The sequence below is a fragment of the Mustela nigripes genome, chromosome 1 (assembly GCF_022355385.1).
Source record: "Mustela nigripes isolate SB6536 chromosome 1, MUSNIG.SB6536, whole genome shotgun sequence".
In the NCBI taxonomy this organism is placed as follows: domain Eukaryota; kingdom Metazoa; phylum Chordata; class Mammalia; order Carnivora; family Mustelidae; genus Mustela; species Mustela nigripes.
In genome coordinates, this window is record NC_081557.1 from 150,111,414 (window position 1) to 150,127,447 (window position 16,034).

Genomic DNA, 16,034 nt, shown 5'->3' on the forward strand with positions numbered 1-16,034 from the left:
AATTCTAGGGCTCAATCCTAGGACCCTGAGATCATGACCTGAGCTGAAGGCAGAGGCTTAAGCGACTGAGCCACCCAGGTACCCCTAAACAGCAGGATGGTTACATCCTGCCACATTACCCTTTTTTTTTGCTTTACTGTGAATCTTTCAGTCACTGACATCTTATTTTCTCAAATGCTCCTTCATTGCTCAGGCAGAAATTATTGTTCCAGTTTCTCAGGTAAAAAAGAATTACACTGTTGGTTGCAGAGTTTCTTATCCTATCCTAGGGAGAGGCAGGCTGAATGCTAGATTTCTAGATATTCTAAGGTCTTGCCTCCATCCCATATCCCTGATTTTCCTGTTTATAATATTTTATTCCTAAATGTTGTCAGAGAGAAGGAAGACCAAGATAAATCATCCTGACAGTGGGAACTATGACTTTAGAACGAAAGGAAGCTGGCCCTAGTGACGTAGCTCTTTCTCAGTCTTGTTTTGAGATTCCAAAAGATACTTTTCATTCTTGTTCTGCAATGGAAATGTCCATATGGTAATAATTATCTGGTTTAATTATGAAAGAAAAAGATTAAAAGGAAAAGCACTTAAGGAAAGCCAAAAAAAAAAAAAAAAAAGAAGAAGAAGAAAGAAAGGAAAAGAAAAGGCTTTATTGGATGAGAGAAGTTATGTGATTTGAAAGATTAATATGTAGATAGAAAACAGCTTTTTGTTACACATGAACTGCACACTATGCCTTCCTGGAAATCACTTTAAAAACGGCTCTTGCAGAATCATTGCCGAATCAATCATTCGTCCAGTCCCTCCTACTCTCATCAGATTCAAGGTGAGTTGCTGTCATAACCTTGGATAGAACATCATTAAAGAAACTCTGTTGCAGTTTTGGAGACATGCCAGCAGCAGTAGAGCTGACAGGTCTAGGACTGAAGGACATTCTATTAAGACACTGAAAAACAGGATCAAAGATAGATATTTTTTTAGTCTGTTTCTGTGGCTGGTGTAAGAACGTGGTCCAGTTTCATTCTTTTGCATATTGTTGTACAGTTTTCCCAACAACATTTCTTGAATGGTGTTGGATTTTTCCCATTGGATATTCTTTCCTACTTTGTCAAAATTTAATTAACCACATAGCTGTGGGTTTATTTCTGGATTTTCTGTTCTGTTCCATTGATCTATGTGTCTGTTTTTGTGCCAGGACCATACTGTCTTGATGATTACGGCTTTGTAATATAACTAGAAGTCCAGAATTGTGATACCTTCAGCTTTGTTTTTCTTTTTCAGGATTTCTTTGTCTACTTAAGGTCTTTTATAGTTCCATACAAATTTTAGGACTATTTCTTCTAGTTCTATAAAAAAATGCTGCTCATATTTTGATAGGGATTGCATTTAACATGTAGCATGCTTTGGGTAGTATAGACATTTTAACAATATGTGTTCTTCCAATCCATAAGTGTGAGATGTCTTTCCATTTCTTTGTGTCATCTTGAATTTCTTTTATCGGTGTTATAATTTTCAGACTGTAGGTCTTCCACTGCTTTGATTAGGGTTATTACTGGGTATCTTACTGATTTTGGTGCAGTTATAAATGGGATTATTTTCTTAATATCTCTTTCTGTTCTTTCATTATTGGTGTAGAAATGTAATGGATTTCTTACATTGATTTTGTATCCTCTGACTTACTAAATTCATTTATCAGTTCTAGCAGTTTTTTGATATAGTCTTTTGGGTTTTCTGTATATAGTATCATGTCATCCTCAAATCATCAAAGTTTTACTTATTTCTTGCTGATTTGGATACATTTTATTTCTTTTTTTGTTGTCTAATTGCTGTGGCTAGGACTCCCAGTATCATACTGAATAAAAGTGGGGACAGTGGACATCCTTGTCTTATTCCTGATGTTAGGGGGGAAACTCAGGTTTTCCTCATTTAGGATGATATTTGCTATGGGTTTTTTATAGATGGTCTTTATGATGCTGAGGTATGTTCCATCCAGAACTAGTTTGGGTTTTTATCATGAATGGATGTTGTACTTTGACATGTTTTTTCTGCGTCTATTGAAATGACCTTTTAATTATTATCCTTGCTCTTATTGATGTGATGTATTATATTGATTGATTTGTGAATATTGTATCCCAGGTATAAATCCCACTTGATCATGGTGACTGATTTTTTTAATGTATTTGTTAGATTCTATTTGCTAGTATTTTGTTGAAGTTTTTTTTTTTTTTTTTTAAAGATTTTATTTATTTATTTGTAAGAGAGAGAGAGTGAGAGCAAGCACAGGCAGACAGAGTGGAAGGCAGAGTCAGAGGGAGAAGCAGGCTCCCTGCGGAGCAAGGAGCCCGATGTGGGACTCGATCCCAGGACCCTGGGATCATGACCTGAGCCGAAGGCAGCTGCTTAACCAACTGAGCCACCCAGGCATCCCTGAAGTTTTTTTTTTTTTAAGATTTTATTTATTTATTTGACAGAGAGAGATCACAAGTAGGCAGAGAGGCAGGCAGAGAGAGAGAGGAGGAAGCAGGCTCCCTGCCGAGCAGAGAGCCCAATGCGGGACTCGATCCCAGGACCCTGAGATCATGACCCGAGCTGAAGGCAACGGCTTAACCCATTGAGCCACCCAGGCGCCCCTTGTTGAAGATTTTTGATCTATGCTCATTGGACATATTATCTTATAGTTTTCTTTCTCTCTCTCTCTCTCTCTTTTTTTCTTTCTTCCTGTGGTTTCTTTATCTTGTTGTGGTATCAGGGTAATGCTGGTTTTATAGAATAAATTTGAAAGTTTTCCTTCCTCTTCTATTTTTTTGGAGTAATTCAAGAAGAATAGGAATTAACTCTTCTTTAAATGTTTGGTAGAATTAATCTCTGAAGCTGGCTACTCCTGGACTTTGATTTGTTGGGAGTTTTTTGGTTACTGATTTAATTTCTACTGCTAATGTGATGATATGTTCAAATTTTCTATTTCTTCCAGCTTCAGTTTTAGTAGGTTATGTGTTTCTAGGAATTTATCATTTCTTCTAGGTTGTCCAATTTGTTGCCATGTGATTTTTCATGTTTTCTTACAATTGTTTGTATTTTTGAGGTATCAATAATTCTTTCTCCTTTTTTATTTGTGATTTTGCTTCTTTGAGTCCTCTCTTTGGATAAATCTGGGTAGAGATTTATTAATTTCATTTTACCTTCAGCTCCTGGTTCCATTAATCTGTGATTTTAGTTTCTCTATCACTTATTTCTGCTCTCATCGTTATTATTTCCTCTCCTCTTCTGGCTCTACATTTTGTTTATTCTTTTTTCTAGCTCCTTTAGGTGTAAGGTTAGGTTGTTTGATATTTTCCTTGCTTCTTGAGGTAGGCCTATTGCTACATTCTTCCCTCTTAGAACTGCTTTTGCTACTGTGTGGGTGGCTCAGTTGATGAAGTGTCTGTTGTGAGCTCATATCATGATCCCAGGGTCCTGGGATCAAGTCCAGCAAGGCTCCTTGCTCAGCGGGGAGCCTGCTCTTTTGTCTCTTGTGCCACCCTCCCCCCACCAGCTTGTGAATACCTGCACATGCTCTCCCTCTCTCTCTCTCTCTGTGTCAAATAAATAAATAAAATCTTAAAAAAAAAAAAAAAGAATTGCTTTTGCTGCATCCCAAAGATTTTGGACCATTGTGTTTTCATTTTCACTTGTTTCCATATACTTTTTAATTTCTTCTTTGATATCTTGGTTGATCTATTCATTTTTTAGTAGCATGTTATGTAACCTCCATGTATTTATGATCTTTCCACATTTGTTCTTGTATTGACTTCTACTTTCATAGCTTTGTGGTCCAAAAAGATGCATTATATGACTGATATTTTTCAGTTTGTTGAAGCTTGTTTTGTGGCCCCATATCTGATCTATCCTGGAGAATGTTGCATATGCCCTTGAAAAGAATTCTGCTGTTTTAGGATGGAATGTTCTGAATATATCTGTTAAATCCATCTGTTACTGCGTGTCATTCAAAGCCATTGTTTCCTTATTGATATTCTTTTTAGATGAACCGTCTATTGACGTAAGTGAGGCGTTAAAATCTTCTACTATTATTGTAATATTATCTCTTAGTTTCTTTGTGTTTGTTATTAACAATTATGTATTTGGGTGCTCCCATGTTGAGTGCATAAATATTTACAATTTTGCATCTTCTTGTTGGATTGCCCCCCTTTATTATTAAATTGTGTCCTTCTTTGTCTCGTTAGTCTTTGTTTTAAAGTTTATTTTTGTTTAATATGAGTATTGCTACCCAACTTTCTTTGACATCCATCTGCATGATAAATGGTTTTCCATCTCCTCACATTCTATCTGCAGGTGTCTTTAGGTCTGAAATGAGTCTCTCATAGGCAACATATAGAGGGGCCGTGTTTTTTACACACTGTTATTCTGTATCTTTTGATTGGAGCATTTAGATCATCTATATTCAAAGTAATTATTGATAGAAATGTATTTATTGCTATTTTGTTACTGGTTTTGTGGTTATTTTTGTAGTTTTTCCCACTCAGCACTTTGACTATATCATGCCACTCCTTTCTGACTTGGAAAACTTCTGCTAAAACACCCTCTGATAGGGGTTTCTGATAGGGGTTAAGCGTCTGCCTTCAGCTCAGGTCATGATTCCAGGATCCTGGGATCAAGTTGTGCATTGGGCTCCCTGCTCAGCGGGAAGCCTGCTTCTCCCTCTCCTATTCCCCCTGCTCATGTTCCCTTTTTCACTCTATCTTTCTCTGTCAAATAAATGAATAACACCTTAAACAAAACACTGACAACCTTATAGAATTTCCTTTGTATATAACTGTCTTCCTTCGTCTTGGTGTTTTTAATATTTTTTCTTTGTCACTGTATTTTGACATTTTAATTACAATGTATCTTGTGTGGATCTGCATTTGTTGATTTTATTGGGAGTTCTCTCTGCCTCCTGGATCTGAATATCTGTTTCCTTCCCCAGATTAGGGAAGTTTTCAGCTTTTATTTCTCTAAATAAAATTCTTTGCCTTTTTTTCTCTCTTCTTTTCTTCTGGGACTCCTATAATACAATCGTTATTATGTTTGATGGAGTCACTGAGTTTTCTAAGTCTATTCTTGTTTTGTGTCATTTTTGTTTCTCTCTTTTGTTCAGCTTGATTACTCCCCATTACTGTCTTCTAGGTCGTTAATTAATTCCTCTGCTTCCTCCAGGCTTCTGGCCATGTCATCATGTACGTTTCTCATTTTGTTTATGGAGCCCTGCTATGTTATTCCTTATCTCTGTCTTAATGGTCTTATTGATGCCCTCCTCTCTTTCTCAAGTCCAATGAATATGCTTATGATCATTGCTTTCAATTCTCCATCAGGCATGTTACGTCTGTTTCACTTATATCTCTGGCCATGGTCTTGTCCTTTTCCTTCATTTGGGACAAAATCCCCTGTCTTCTCATTTTGTCTAACTCTGTGCCTCTTTCTCTATATTAGGAAAGTCAGTTACATCTCCTGTTCTTGAGGGCAATATCTTTATGAGAAAGAGGTCTTGTAGTGCTTTGTAGTGTCATGTTTCCTGTTCCCCAGGGCCTAGCACTTCAGGGAGTGTCTCCAATGTGTACTGCATGTGCTTTGCCATTCTGTCCTCAGGCCAGTCATCTACAGAGGCTCTCTTTGTCTATTGTGGGCAGTATTTGGTCCCTGGTCTGAATGTGATGTATTTTAACTAGCTGTGCTGCCACCAGAACCAAGGTCTAGCAATATTCTGCCATCACAAGATGCCATGTTGGCAGGGGTAAGGACCAGTCTTCTGGGGGAGGTAGCCTGTTGCACTGTGACTAAGGCAAGCATGACTAGGAAGAGCGGTTCCACTGGAGCATGAAGTGTGGGGGCAGGTTGTGGTATAGACAGCTAAGGTAGAAAGTGCCGGCACCCATGCTTGTTCCTGCACATGGCCCTGTGCTTAAACTGAGGGATGGGGAGGGAAATGGAGCCTGCTAGTTCCGTTTTTTCTGGAGGATTCTCTCCATGAATATTAATTCTCCTGGACACATTCCAAGATGAACATCTAACCTCCCACTGCCCCAGGCACTCTTCAGATTGCTGTTTCCGTGCTATATGTCCACAAGTTGTTCGCCTGCCTTCTCATCAAGAATAGCCCCAATGCTTATGGGCTCTAACCCAGTCAAGCCAAATGACTTTAAAACTCCAGGCTTTAAGCTCCACTGATTGTAAGAATTCATGATATTCACACCCTCTTGCTTTCCAAGCTGATTACCAGGAGGATTCCTTTGCCCCTTGTGCTCCCCTGTATGCTAGTCTCTCTCTTCCCCTTCTCAGTGACTGTGGCTCCCTCCCCACAACATTTCTCTCTCAAGCCTTATCTCCACACTTCCTACCTTCTTCATTGTGCCTTCTTCTTTACCTTTAGTTGTGGAGTTTGTTCTACCAGTCTTCAGGGAGATTTCTGGGATACTTAGGATGATTTGATGGTTACCTAGTTGTATTCGTGGGCTGTGGACCTAGGATCTAGGACCTCCTACTCTGCCACTGTTTTCCTTCCTCCTTCCCATTGTCAACATTATCAATATTTTCTGGATTTCTGTATTAGTATTGAAAGGAATTTAAATTCTAAGACAAAGTGAGCCCTTCCATTTGAAAAGAGGTGAAAATGAAATACTTTATAAAATACTATATAAATAAATAACCATGTATAGCTAGTTATATTGAGATTCATATATCAAAGTGTTAATGACATAGTCGGTAAAGCACTGTTCAAGTGAATCATTAAATAAGTATTTCAGGTAACAATGCAACTGAATATATTTATACATGTAGAAGTTTATTTACCATTCTTTGCTTAAGAAACTCTACCCCTTTTTTCAAGTGTGTATTTTACTGCAGGACCTCCAGTGGTCAGTTCTAACATGTATTATTATTGCATAAACTTTCAGGCTCACCAAACATTCTGGACAGGCAGTCTTAGAAGAAAAGGAAGCTTTTGGTAGAGTGACAAGGATAGGACTTTTCAAACTAGAGGAGTGATAAGTGGTAAAATGGGTTGGTTCTGGGTTGGGGGGAGTGGGGGCAGATGGCAAAGATAGATTGCAAAGAGCAGGGACCACGTGTGTCTAGCTACGGGATTTTTCTTTCTCTCATTTTCCTGTATTCAACCCCTGGCATTAAAATATCAGCTCTGGTCCCCAAAAGATATTTTGAAAGTGTATGGTCTTTGGAGTTAAATCCTGATTCATCACCTGCTAGACATGTAATTTTGGGCAAGCCACTTAAGTTTTTGAGACTCAATTTTCCTCATCTATACCATGAAGATTATAAAGTGAAATAAAATGAGTCTATCTCTCAGGGCTATTGGGAGGACAATAAAAATACAGGTAACATCCTTGGGATATAACCAATGTTCAATTAATTATAGGTGTTATTATTGAAGGTTTTTTTTTTTTTAATTTCAGCTTTGCCTTTCATATAAATGACTTACTAACTTTGTTAGACAATATCTTCTTGATCTTTAATTTTCAGCACAGAATAGATCTGTGGCTTTGAAAAATGCCCTTACCCTTTATATGATTCAATTTTTTCACACAGGAAATAACATGGATAATATCCTGAGTCACACTAGAGTTCTGCAAGACCGTGGTGCGAATAGCATGTTATCCACTTTGTTTTTGAGCATAATTAAAGCAAGGTGCAGGCATATGCATCGTTATGCTTCATAATGTAGCACAGCACAGTCCTCAGCAGCAGCATGGGCTCTGGGGCAGATGACCTATTTCTCTTTATAGCTCCTCACCTATCAAGGCTGAGTGATCTGGGCAAGTCACTTTGCTCTTTTATGCCTCAGTTTGTTTGTTTTCTGGACTTCCTTTGCACAATTTAATTTTCCAATGATATGATAGAGAAAATCATTTGTTCTCAAACTCCTATGGCCTCATATTCTAGTGGTGCCCTACTTTCCTAATGTCATAAATAGTCCTAATGAAAATTGTTTAACCACAAGCTGGCTAAACACCAAACTGCATTCTCTTGCCCCAATCAAACAAAAAATGTTTTTAGAGTGTCATTTTTCTTTTAGTTATAGAGCTATAAAATTAAAACAAACATTCCCTGGAAATTTGAGATATTGTCACAAGAAGTTAAATGGTATTAAAATTATTAACACAGAGAAGAGAATATGAAGATCCCTCAATCAATACCTCCTCAGTATTTTCATATTCATGAAAGGCTTGGAGCACCTCTCTTCCCACATTAACACTCTGCTATAAGAAACAGGAAAAAAAATATTGTTTAATGAATATCATTAACTTAATAATAAGATAGGAATTTGAACTACATGACCATTGGCATCTTTTCTAATGCTGATATCCTGTGATTTTTATGTCTTTCTTGAGAAGTTTATGGGCTATTAAAAATGGCAGCATCTGCAATGATATCTAAAGATATAACTAGTGTGGGTCAAAAGACTTTGTCCCAAGATGCTGGGTTGCAAATGCTATAAAATACTTTTTAATAAATTTTTTTAAATTATGCAAATTTTAAAGTTTCTCATCCCATTAGCAGATATTTTTCCATTATTCCTCATCCTAGAGGTGAGTCTACCCCAGAATTTGAGATCTTGACGTTGGTGAATATACATGGAGACAGTCTTATACAGAAAGGCTTACTACGCAAGGAGGGTACCCTATGACCCACCATCTCCGTTGCCTCCTGTATTCATGCAACTTGATCTTCATGACAAATTTCTAGGTTGTTTCTGCTCTAAAATTTCTAACATTCAAGGTATCAGCAGAGTCTGATTGGTCTTATCATTGGAAGAACTTCAAGTAGGTGTTAACAGATCCTTTTAAATATACCACCCCCCCACCCCGCTTCTAATATGATTGAAACCTTAACATTCAGAACTTTCTTAAGTAAAAACTCTTATAATACAACCTTTCATTAGGGGGCAATAGGGCTCCACTGTCAGCTTCCCTCCCTAGGCTGGGTCCTCTTCCTCCTCACTTAAATCTTCTGTTTCTTCTCTACAGCCAGTTAAAAACATTTATTGATCCCCCATTGTGGGTAGAGATATTTATTACCTCCACTATTGCCTGTGCTGATTTGTTCATTCCTAGCCGTGCCCTCTGGGCTCTACATATCACAATAGCCGTCTTCAAACAGATTGTTTGCTGTTACACAGATTCTTTTTTGTTGTTTTAATGGGAAACGGCATGGGACTTTGGAGGAAAGTAGTTATCAAAAGAAATATTTTGAGAACGACTCTTTAGCCGGTTTGAAAAGTTGTGTACCTGCAGAAGCTATTTGGAAATGCTTATGAATTCAGTGTTTTACCGTCATTCCTTTATATTTAGCTTTATGAATAAATATTGGAATGAACTGATGGTAAAAGCCTTTATGATCTGCTATTATTTATACTTGCCTACCAGCAAAGTTTATGGTGTTCATTTTAAAATCAATGAAAATCAATATAACACCAAAGTTTCAAAATTTAGAACAGGTTAACATATAATGACAGTTCCTTAGATTCTCGGTTTACATGTCATCTCGGCATGCACTATTTGGTGGGGAAGTCATTTGACAGGTAAGGAAATTGAGACCTGGGGAGGGGAAGTGATTTGCCCAGGGTTGCTCAGTTGGTAAGTGGCAGAGTTCACCACGAAAATTTTAAAAGGAAAATATATAGCAATGACTTAACTGTTGAAAAGTAAAATGCTCAATTTATGTGGATTTGGTCTTGTCTCTTCTTCAGTTCCTCAAGTGTTATTTCAGCAAACAAATAAACAAACAAATAAGTAAAACAGTACAGGTGAATGAATTTCAGACTGAGTTCAAATATTCTTCACTGGCCCTACGACTTCTGTCCACACTGAGGACCCAAGCTGGCCATTTAACTAGCAGACTGATATCTGTTTATTTTCTTATAATCCTGAGTTCTCCACCAACTGCCTCCTAGGTCATAAAAATATATGGAATGTGGACAAAAGTGCAAGGAATGCCTAGGTAATGTCAGCAGTGCAGTCTCAAACCCAAGTGCCCTGCTCACCTCAACGAAATTTGTATTGCCATTACAGAAGAGATCTCTCTAAAACGCGTGCTAAATCAAGATAACTTGTTAGGAGACAATAGATTTTCTTGGTCACGTATATAGTTTAGCACTTTTCAAAATAAGTGGTTACCCCCAAATTATAATTACATTGTCATGAATGTATATATCATGCTACTTATATTTGTACTATATCCATTCTCTATATTCAAGGTTACTTACATACCTGTCATTTCCTCTATCACCTTTTTTTAATATTTTAGAAATGAGTGAGACCAAATCCTTTATATTTTCCTTGTATTATAATACTGGAATATCTAGGATTTTTTTTATGTGTGCCCACAAATATTTTTAATGCAAATGGTGAGGGTAATGGTGTTAAAAGTTCTGGAGACTGAATTTTTCCACGATTATAAGCATGGTGACTAGCTTTATAAAGAAATACATTTACAAAAATAATTCCCAGACATACATATATATTTACTTACTTTCTCTCTTTCTCGCTTTCTCCCTCTCTTTCTCCCTTCCTTCCTTCCTCTTCCTCGTCCTTTCTTCCTTTCCTTCCTTCGATCCTTCCCTCCTTCCTTCTTTCTTTCTTTCTTTCTACTACATTGTAGTAATGACCCTTGTAACATTAGAAAATGGAAGAAGATCAGGAGGAAAATAAAATTACTATAATCTCAGTATCTAGAGGTAAAAACTATTAACACTGTAATACAATTTTTTTTCTTTATGATTTTTTATTTTTTATAAACATATATTTTTATCCCCAGGGGTACAGGTCTGTGAATCACCAGGTTTACACACTTCACAGCACTCACCAAAGCACATACCCTCCCCAATGTCCATAATCCCACCCCCTTCTCCCAAACCCCCTCCCCCCAGCAACCCTCAGTTTGTTTTATGAGATTAAGAGTCACTTATGGTTTGTCTCCCTCCCAATCCCATCTTGTTTCATTTATTCTTCTCCTACCCACTTAATACAATTTTTCAGATTTTTCAATATTATATATATATTACAAAATTCTGATAACATTAAACACACTATTTTCTAATATACTTTACTCAACAAATGTACCATAAAGCAGCTGAAACTTCCTACCTAAATAGTGTTGTAAATTTCACTCTATTGTGGCATATATTGAGAAAGAAGAACAAAGCTGGAGGTATCATATAATTCTTGATTTCAAGACATACTATAAAGCTGTAGTAATCAAAATAGTATGGTACTGGCACAAAAATAGACACATGGATCAATAGAATAGGATAGGAATTCCAGAAATAAACTCATGCTTATATGGTCAATTAATCTATAAAAAAGGAGATAAAAATATACTGTGGGGAAAAGACAGTCTTTTAAATAAATGCTGTTGGGAAACCTGGACATCTATATGAAAAATAATGAAACTGGACCACTTTCTTACACCATACACAAAATTAAACTGAAAGTGGATTAAAGACCTAAATATAAGACTAAAAGCCATAACACTTCTAAAAGAAAACATAAACAATAAACTCTTGGACATTAGTCTTACCAGTATTTTGGGGGGGGATCTGTCTCCTCAAGTAAGAGAAACAAAATTAAAAATAGACAGTTGGGACTATCAAATAAAAATCTTCTGCACAGTGAAGGAAACCATCAACAAAAGGGAAAAAAAAAAAAACAAGCTACTGAATGGAAGGAGCTATTTGCAAATGTTATATCTGAACAGGCGGTAATACCTAAACTATATAAAGAACTCACAAAACTCAATACCAAAAAACAATCTGATGAAAAAAATGGACAAGGACCCGGATAAACAGTTTTTCCAAAGAAGACATACAGATGTCCAACAGACACATGAAAAGATGCTCAACATCACTTATCATCAGGGAAATGTAAATCAAAACCACAATGGGACATCACCTCACACCTGCCATAATGGCTAGAAAGAAGATAAGAAATAGCAAGTGTTAACAAGTATGTAGAGAAAAGCAAACTCTTGTGCACTCTTGGTGGGAATGCAAAGCGGTGTAGCCACTACAGAAAAGTATATGGAGGTTCCTGGAAAATTAAAAGTAGAAGTACTGTGTGATCCAGCAATTTTACTTCTTGGTATTTATCTGAAGAAAATGACAATACATATTCAAAAAGACATGTGCACCCCTATATTCACTGCAGTATTATTTACAATAGCCAAGATATGGTAAGCAATCTATCTACCAAGAGATGAATGAATGGATAAATATGTTATCCCCCCCATTCTCTCTCTCTCTCTATCACACACACACACACACACACACACACACACACACACCCTGGAATATCACATAGCCATAAAAAGTATTACACAGCCATTTCCAAAAGCATGGATAGATCTAGAGGGTGTAATGCTAAGCAAATTAAGTCAGACAGAGAAAAACAAATATGGTATGATTCCCCTTATATATTGAATCTAAAAAACAAAACAAACAAATAAGCAGAAACAGATTCTTGAATACAGAGAACTAACTGGTAGTTGCCGGAGGGGAGGGAGTTGGGAGATTAGACAAAATAGATGAAGGGGATTAAAAGGTACAGATTTCAATTTATAAAATATAATTAGACATGAGAACGAAAAGTAGGACATAGGGAATATAGTAAATAATAATGTAATAACTAAAAAATAATAGTAACTATAAACTCTCTGGAATTCCTTCCCCTATATTCACAAAGGGATAACATTCAGGGTTTTTCCCTTTTTATGCATACTCTTAAGAATTTCTTTTTCAAAAACCTCTTAAATTTATTTAGGAAAGCTTTCAGTAAAACCAGCGTAGTGATTCTTCTCATCTTAGAGTAGAAAAGGCATTAGTAGGTACATCTTTTGCAGCCAGGAAAAATTACCATCCAATAAAAAGCAAAATTATGTTTAAAAGCATTATAAATTAAGAGGCACCTAGGTGGCTCAGTTGGTTAAGTGTCTGACTCTTGATTTTGTCTCAGGTCATGATCTCAGGGTTGTGAAATTGAGCCCTACCTTGGGCTCCATGCTGGGCATGAAGCCTGCTTAAGATTCTCTCTCTCCCCCGCCTCCTCCCCCGGTCGGTCCCTCTCCACTTGCTTGAGTCCTCATGCAAGAGAGTGCATGAGCTCCCTCTCTCTCTCTCTCTCTCTCTCATTATCTCTTAAAAATACAAATAAGCATAAATTAAAAATATAGTAAATTAAGACTGCTTAGGAAGTGCTCAATTTCATGACTTTAACTATATATGGAGTAAGAGACTTCACATATATATAAGTATCCACACAAAATGCCTGAAATGCTAAACGTTTACACCTTTCAGATTACTCTAATTTTTTTCCTAAATGACTTTTAATATTTTAACAGTGTTTACTTTCTATGGCTAATAGGTATTATGGGGAGTTGTTTCAAAGGCCTAAGGAAAAGAATCAAATTGAAGGGAGTGGCAGGGAAAAATGTGTTAGAAAAATAATTTTTCTCTTTGGTTGCAAGTTAAAAACAACTCCATCCCGATCCTCCATGAACCCAGTTCTACCCTAAGTGGGAGGGTTCCGAGGATTTCAGACCAGACCTTCTTGAGTGGGAGCTGACCACTGCCACGGGACACACCAAGAAGACATCATTATCAGGGAAGGCAACAAGAGCCAAACAGGAAGCCAAAGCACCTTGACTTAACGTTCCTCACCTCTGACTAATGGTGACCCATGCTTCTAAATGCTTTCTTCCTCATGCATTTGAACTTTCTTCTTAATAAATGCTTCTAAAACCGGGATCTCCAAATCTAAGAGAAAAGAAAGTTTTGAAATCAAGAAAGTGAAAAAGCAATTTGCTTTTAGTTCCTGCTGTGCAATTAGACCCAGGCAAACACAAGCTGTGCTGTTGGAAGCACAAAATACCTAAATGGGAGAGTATAAAAATTTGAAGAAAGTGCCAAAAACTGTGTTTTCATTTGTGTTATTTCCGACTTGAGAGATAATTGAATCCTTACTGCAGTTCTGTTCTGCACTGTTCTTTCTTTTCTTTGTTTCTTTGTTGTTTTTTTTTTAAACAATTCCGACTTCTTGTTTGTTCATCCTTTCTTCCTTCAGAAATAAAAGGGATTCAGGAAGGAGAGAGAGCAGCCTTTTTACTTTGCCGTATGTTATAAATGTCATTATTGCTTCCCAGTGGATTCACTCTTCTGATTTTCCTTCCTCTTTAGTTAAATACGATGGCCTCAGAACACATGGGTTGTGGGGAGGGCCAAAATACAGATTGTAAGCAAAAGTAGCAAGGAAATGACACCAAATAGCTGAAGGTCCCTGGCCTTCTTTTATGTGGTTTGGTACTTTAAAATGCTGTGTTTTAGTTTCATCATTTAGAATTTAACTTGAACAATTGAGTTTAAAGTACCTGCATTTATTCTTTCTTTTAACCCCCACTATTTATTTTGACTTATTCCTAACTTAGTGTCTCTGTTACATTTCGCTCCTCAGTAAAAATACCTAAGACAAATTCTAACTGCAAGACTTCCAAATGTATCCTTTTCTTTCTAAGGCTAGACCTGCGCAAGAGGAGGAGGCTAGTTTTATGAAGGCGTTTTGGATGCTGCCCTTTGCAGATGGGAATGTTAAAAGCAGAGGCAAGGTATAATTAGACACTGCACTCTCAGAAAATATTTTGAAAATATGGAAAAGGGAGTTGGAAGGCAGGAGTAGAGGGGACGGTATGAATTGGCTTGCGTGTACATTATGGCTGGGATGGCCGCTTAGAAAGGGGAGAGCAGAAACAGACACCATGTAGGGCTGCCGGTTCAGTCTCTCCCTCTAGCTTTCCAATAAAACTGGTAGAAAGAATCTGGCATTTTATGAACATCCTCAGGCCCAGGAGACTGAAAGTTATGGCTCTTTCGTACTCCAAACTACAGCTGAAAAAAATGTCTTTCCTGTTACAGTTAACGGTAAGAGATTACCTTGCTTTTTTGCAGGGATTCCTCAGGGTCTGGTTATTTAAGCAAACCAAAATGCAATAATGCATTGAGTGTACGTTGAAAAACAGGGAAGTATTCTGCTACAGATGAAGCGCTGTCAGTTTGAAGACAGGCAGGAACAAAAGAAAAAAAAAGAATTATTGGGGTGCCTGGGTGGCTCAGTGGGTTAAATAAAGCCTCTGCCTTCAGCTCAGGTCATGATCCCTGGGTCCTGGAATCGAGGCCAGCACAGGGCTCTCTGCTCAGCAGGAAGCTTGCTTCCTCCTCTCTCTCTGCCTGCCTCTCTGCCTACTTGTGATCTCTGTCAAATAAATAAATAAAATCTTAAAAAAAAAAAAAAGAATTATTGGCACATACTGGCACATTTTTTTTTTGGTATCCTGCAACAGCTTTATCATTTAAAACTCAAAATATGTTTTTCTAAAAATTTCTACACCCTTTATGAAAAATAATTTGTCTAATAAACACCCTGAAGAAGTTTTCTTGGTAATTTGCATTCTTGCCTTCCCGACCCTCACTATTTAAAAACCAAATGTTACTTCCTTTCTCTTTCTGAGAAAGTTGGAAATAACCAAATTTACTCTGACTGTGGGACTCCAGGCCATGCTGACCTCGATCATAACTCAAGCTCTGTCACTCACCAGTCCCGTGTGCAGGCTGTTTCATTTCCTCTGGAAAGTGGGAATAGTCATGCCCACCTGGCATGAGGATTACTATGAGGACTGAGTGAGGTACTATCCAGGGACTTCCCCGCCTCGTGTATCTGGAGACAGGTGCTCACATTGTTAGCTCCTTTCTTATTCCCTACTAGGCTCCCTTACCCCACAACCACCTAATCTCTAAATAATGCATATGTAATTGTCTCCAGAACATCAGCACCCACGCCCAGATGCATCTGTTCTTGAATGAATTCAGCACTAAACTGGCATTGCACCCCAACCTCTCACCTTGTTTAATCCCTTTAGGCACCACCTCTCCCCCTCCCCAAACACTTGAGTACACCAGGACACCAGGTGAGCTGTGAAACCAGCCATCACAGGAGGTGAGCATTTTCTCT

The 16,034-nt window shown here is 37.5% G+C and overlaps 1 protein-coding gene across 4 annotated transcripts in view; it reads left to right on the plus strand.

Moving 5' to 3' along the window:
• ARHGAP24 (Rho GTPase activating protein 24) overlaps window positions 1-16,034 on the plus strand; it is a 757,722-nt gene that overhangs the window by 569,193 nt on the left and 172,495 nt on the right. Inside the window, exon 1 of one of the 4 annotated variants that reach the window (XM_059375237.1) lies at window positions 266-820. The exons of the other annotated variants lie outside the window; for them this stretch is intronic. The gene's annotated coding sequence lies outside the window, so the exon portion shown is untranslated. Of the gene's footprint in view, window positions 1-265; window positions 821-16,034 lie in introns of those variants that run through there. 4 annotated transcript variants of the gene reach the window in all.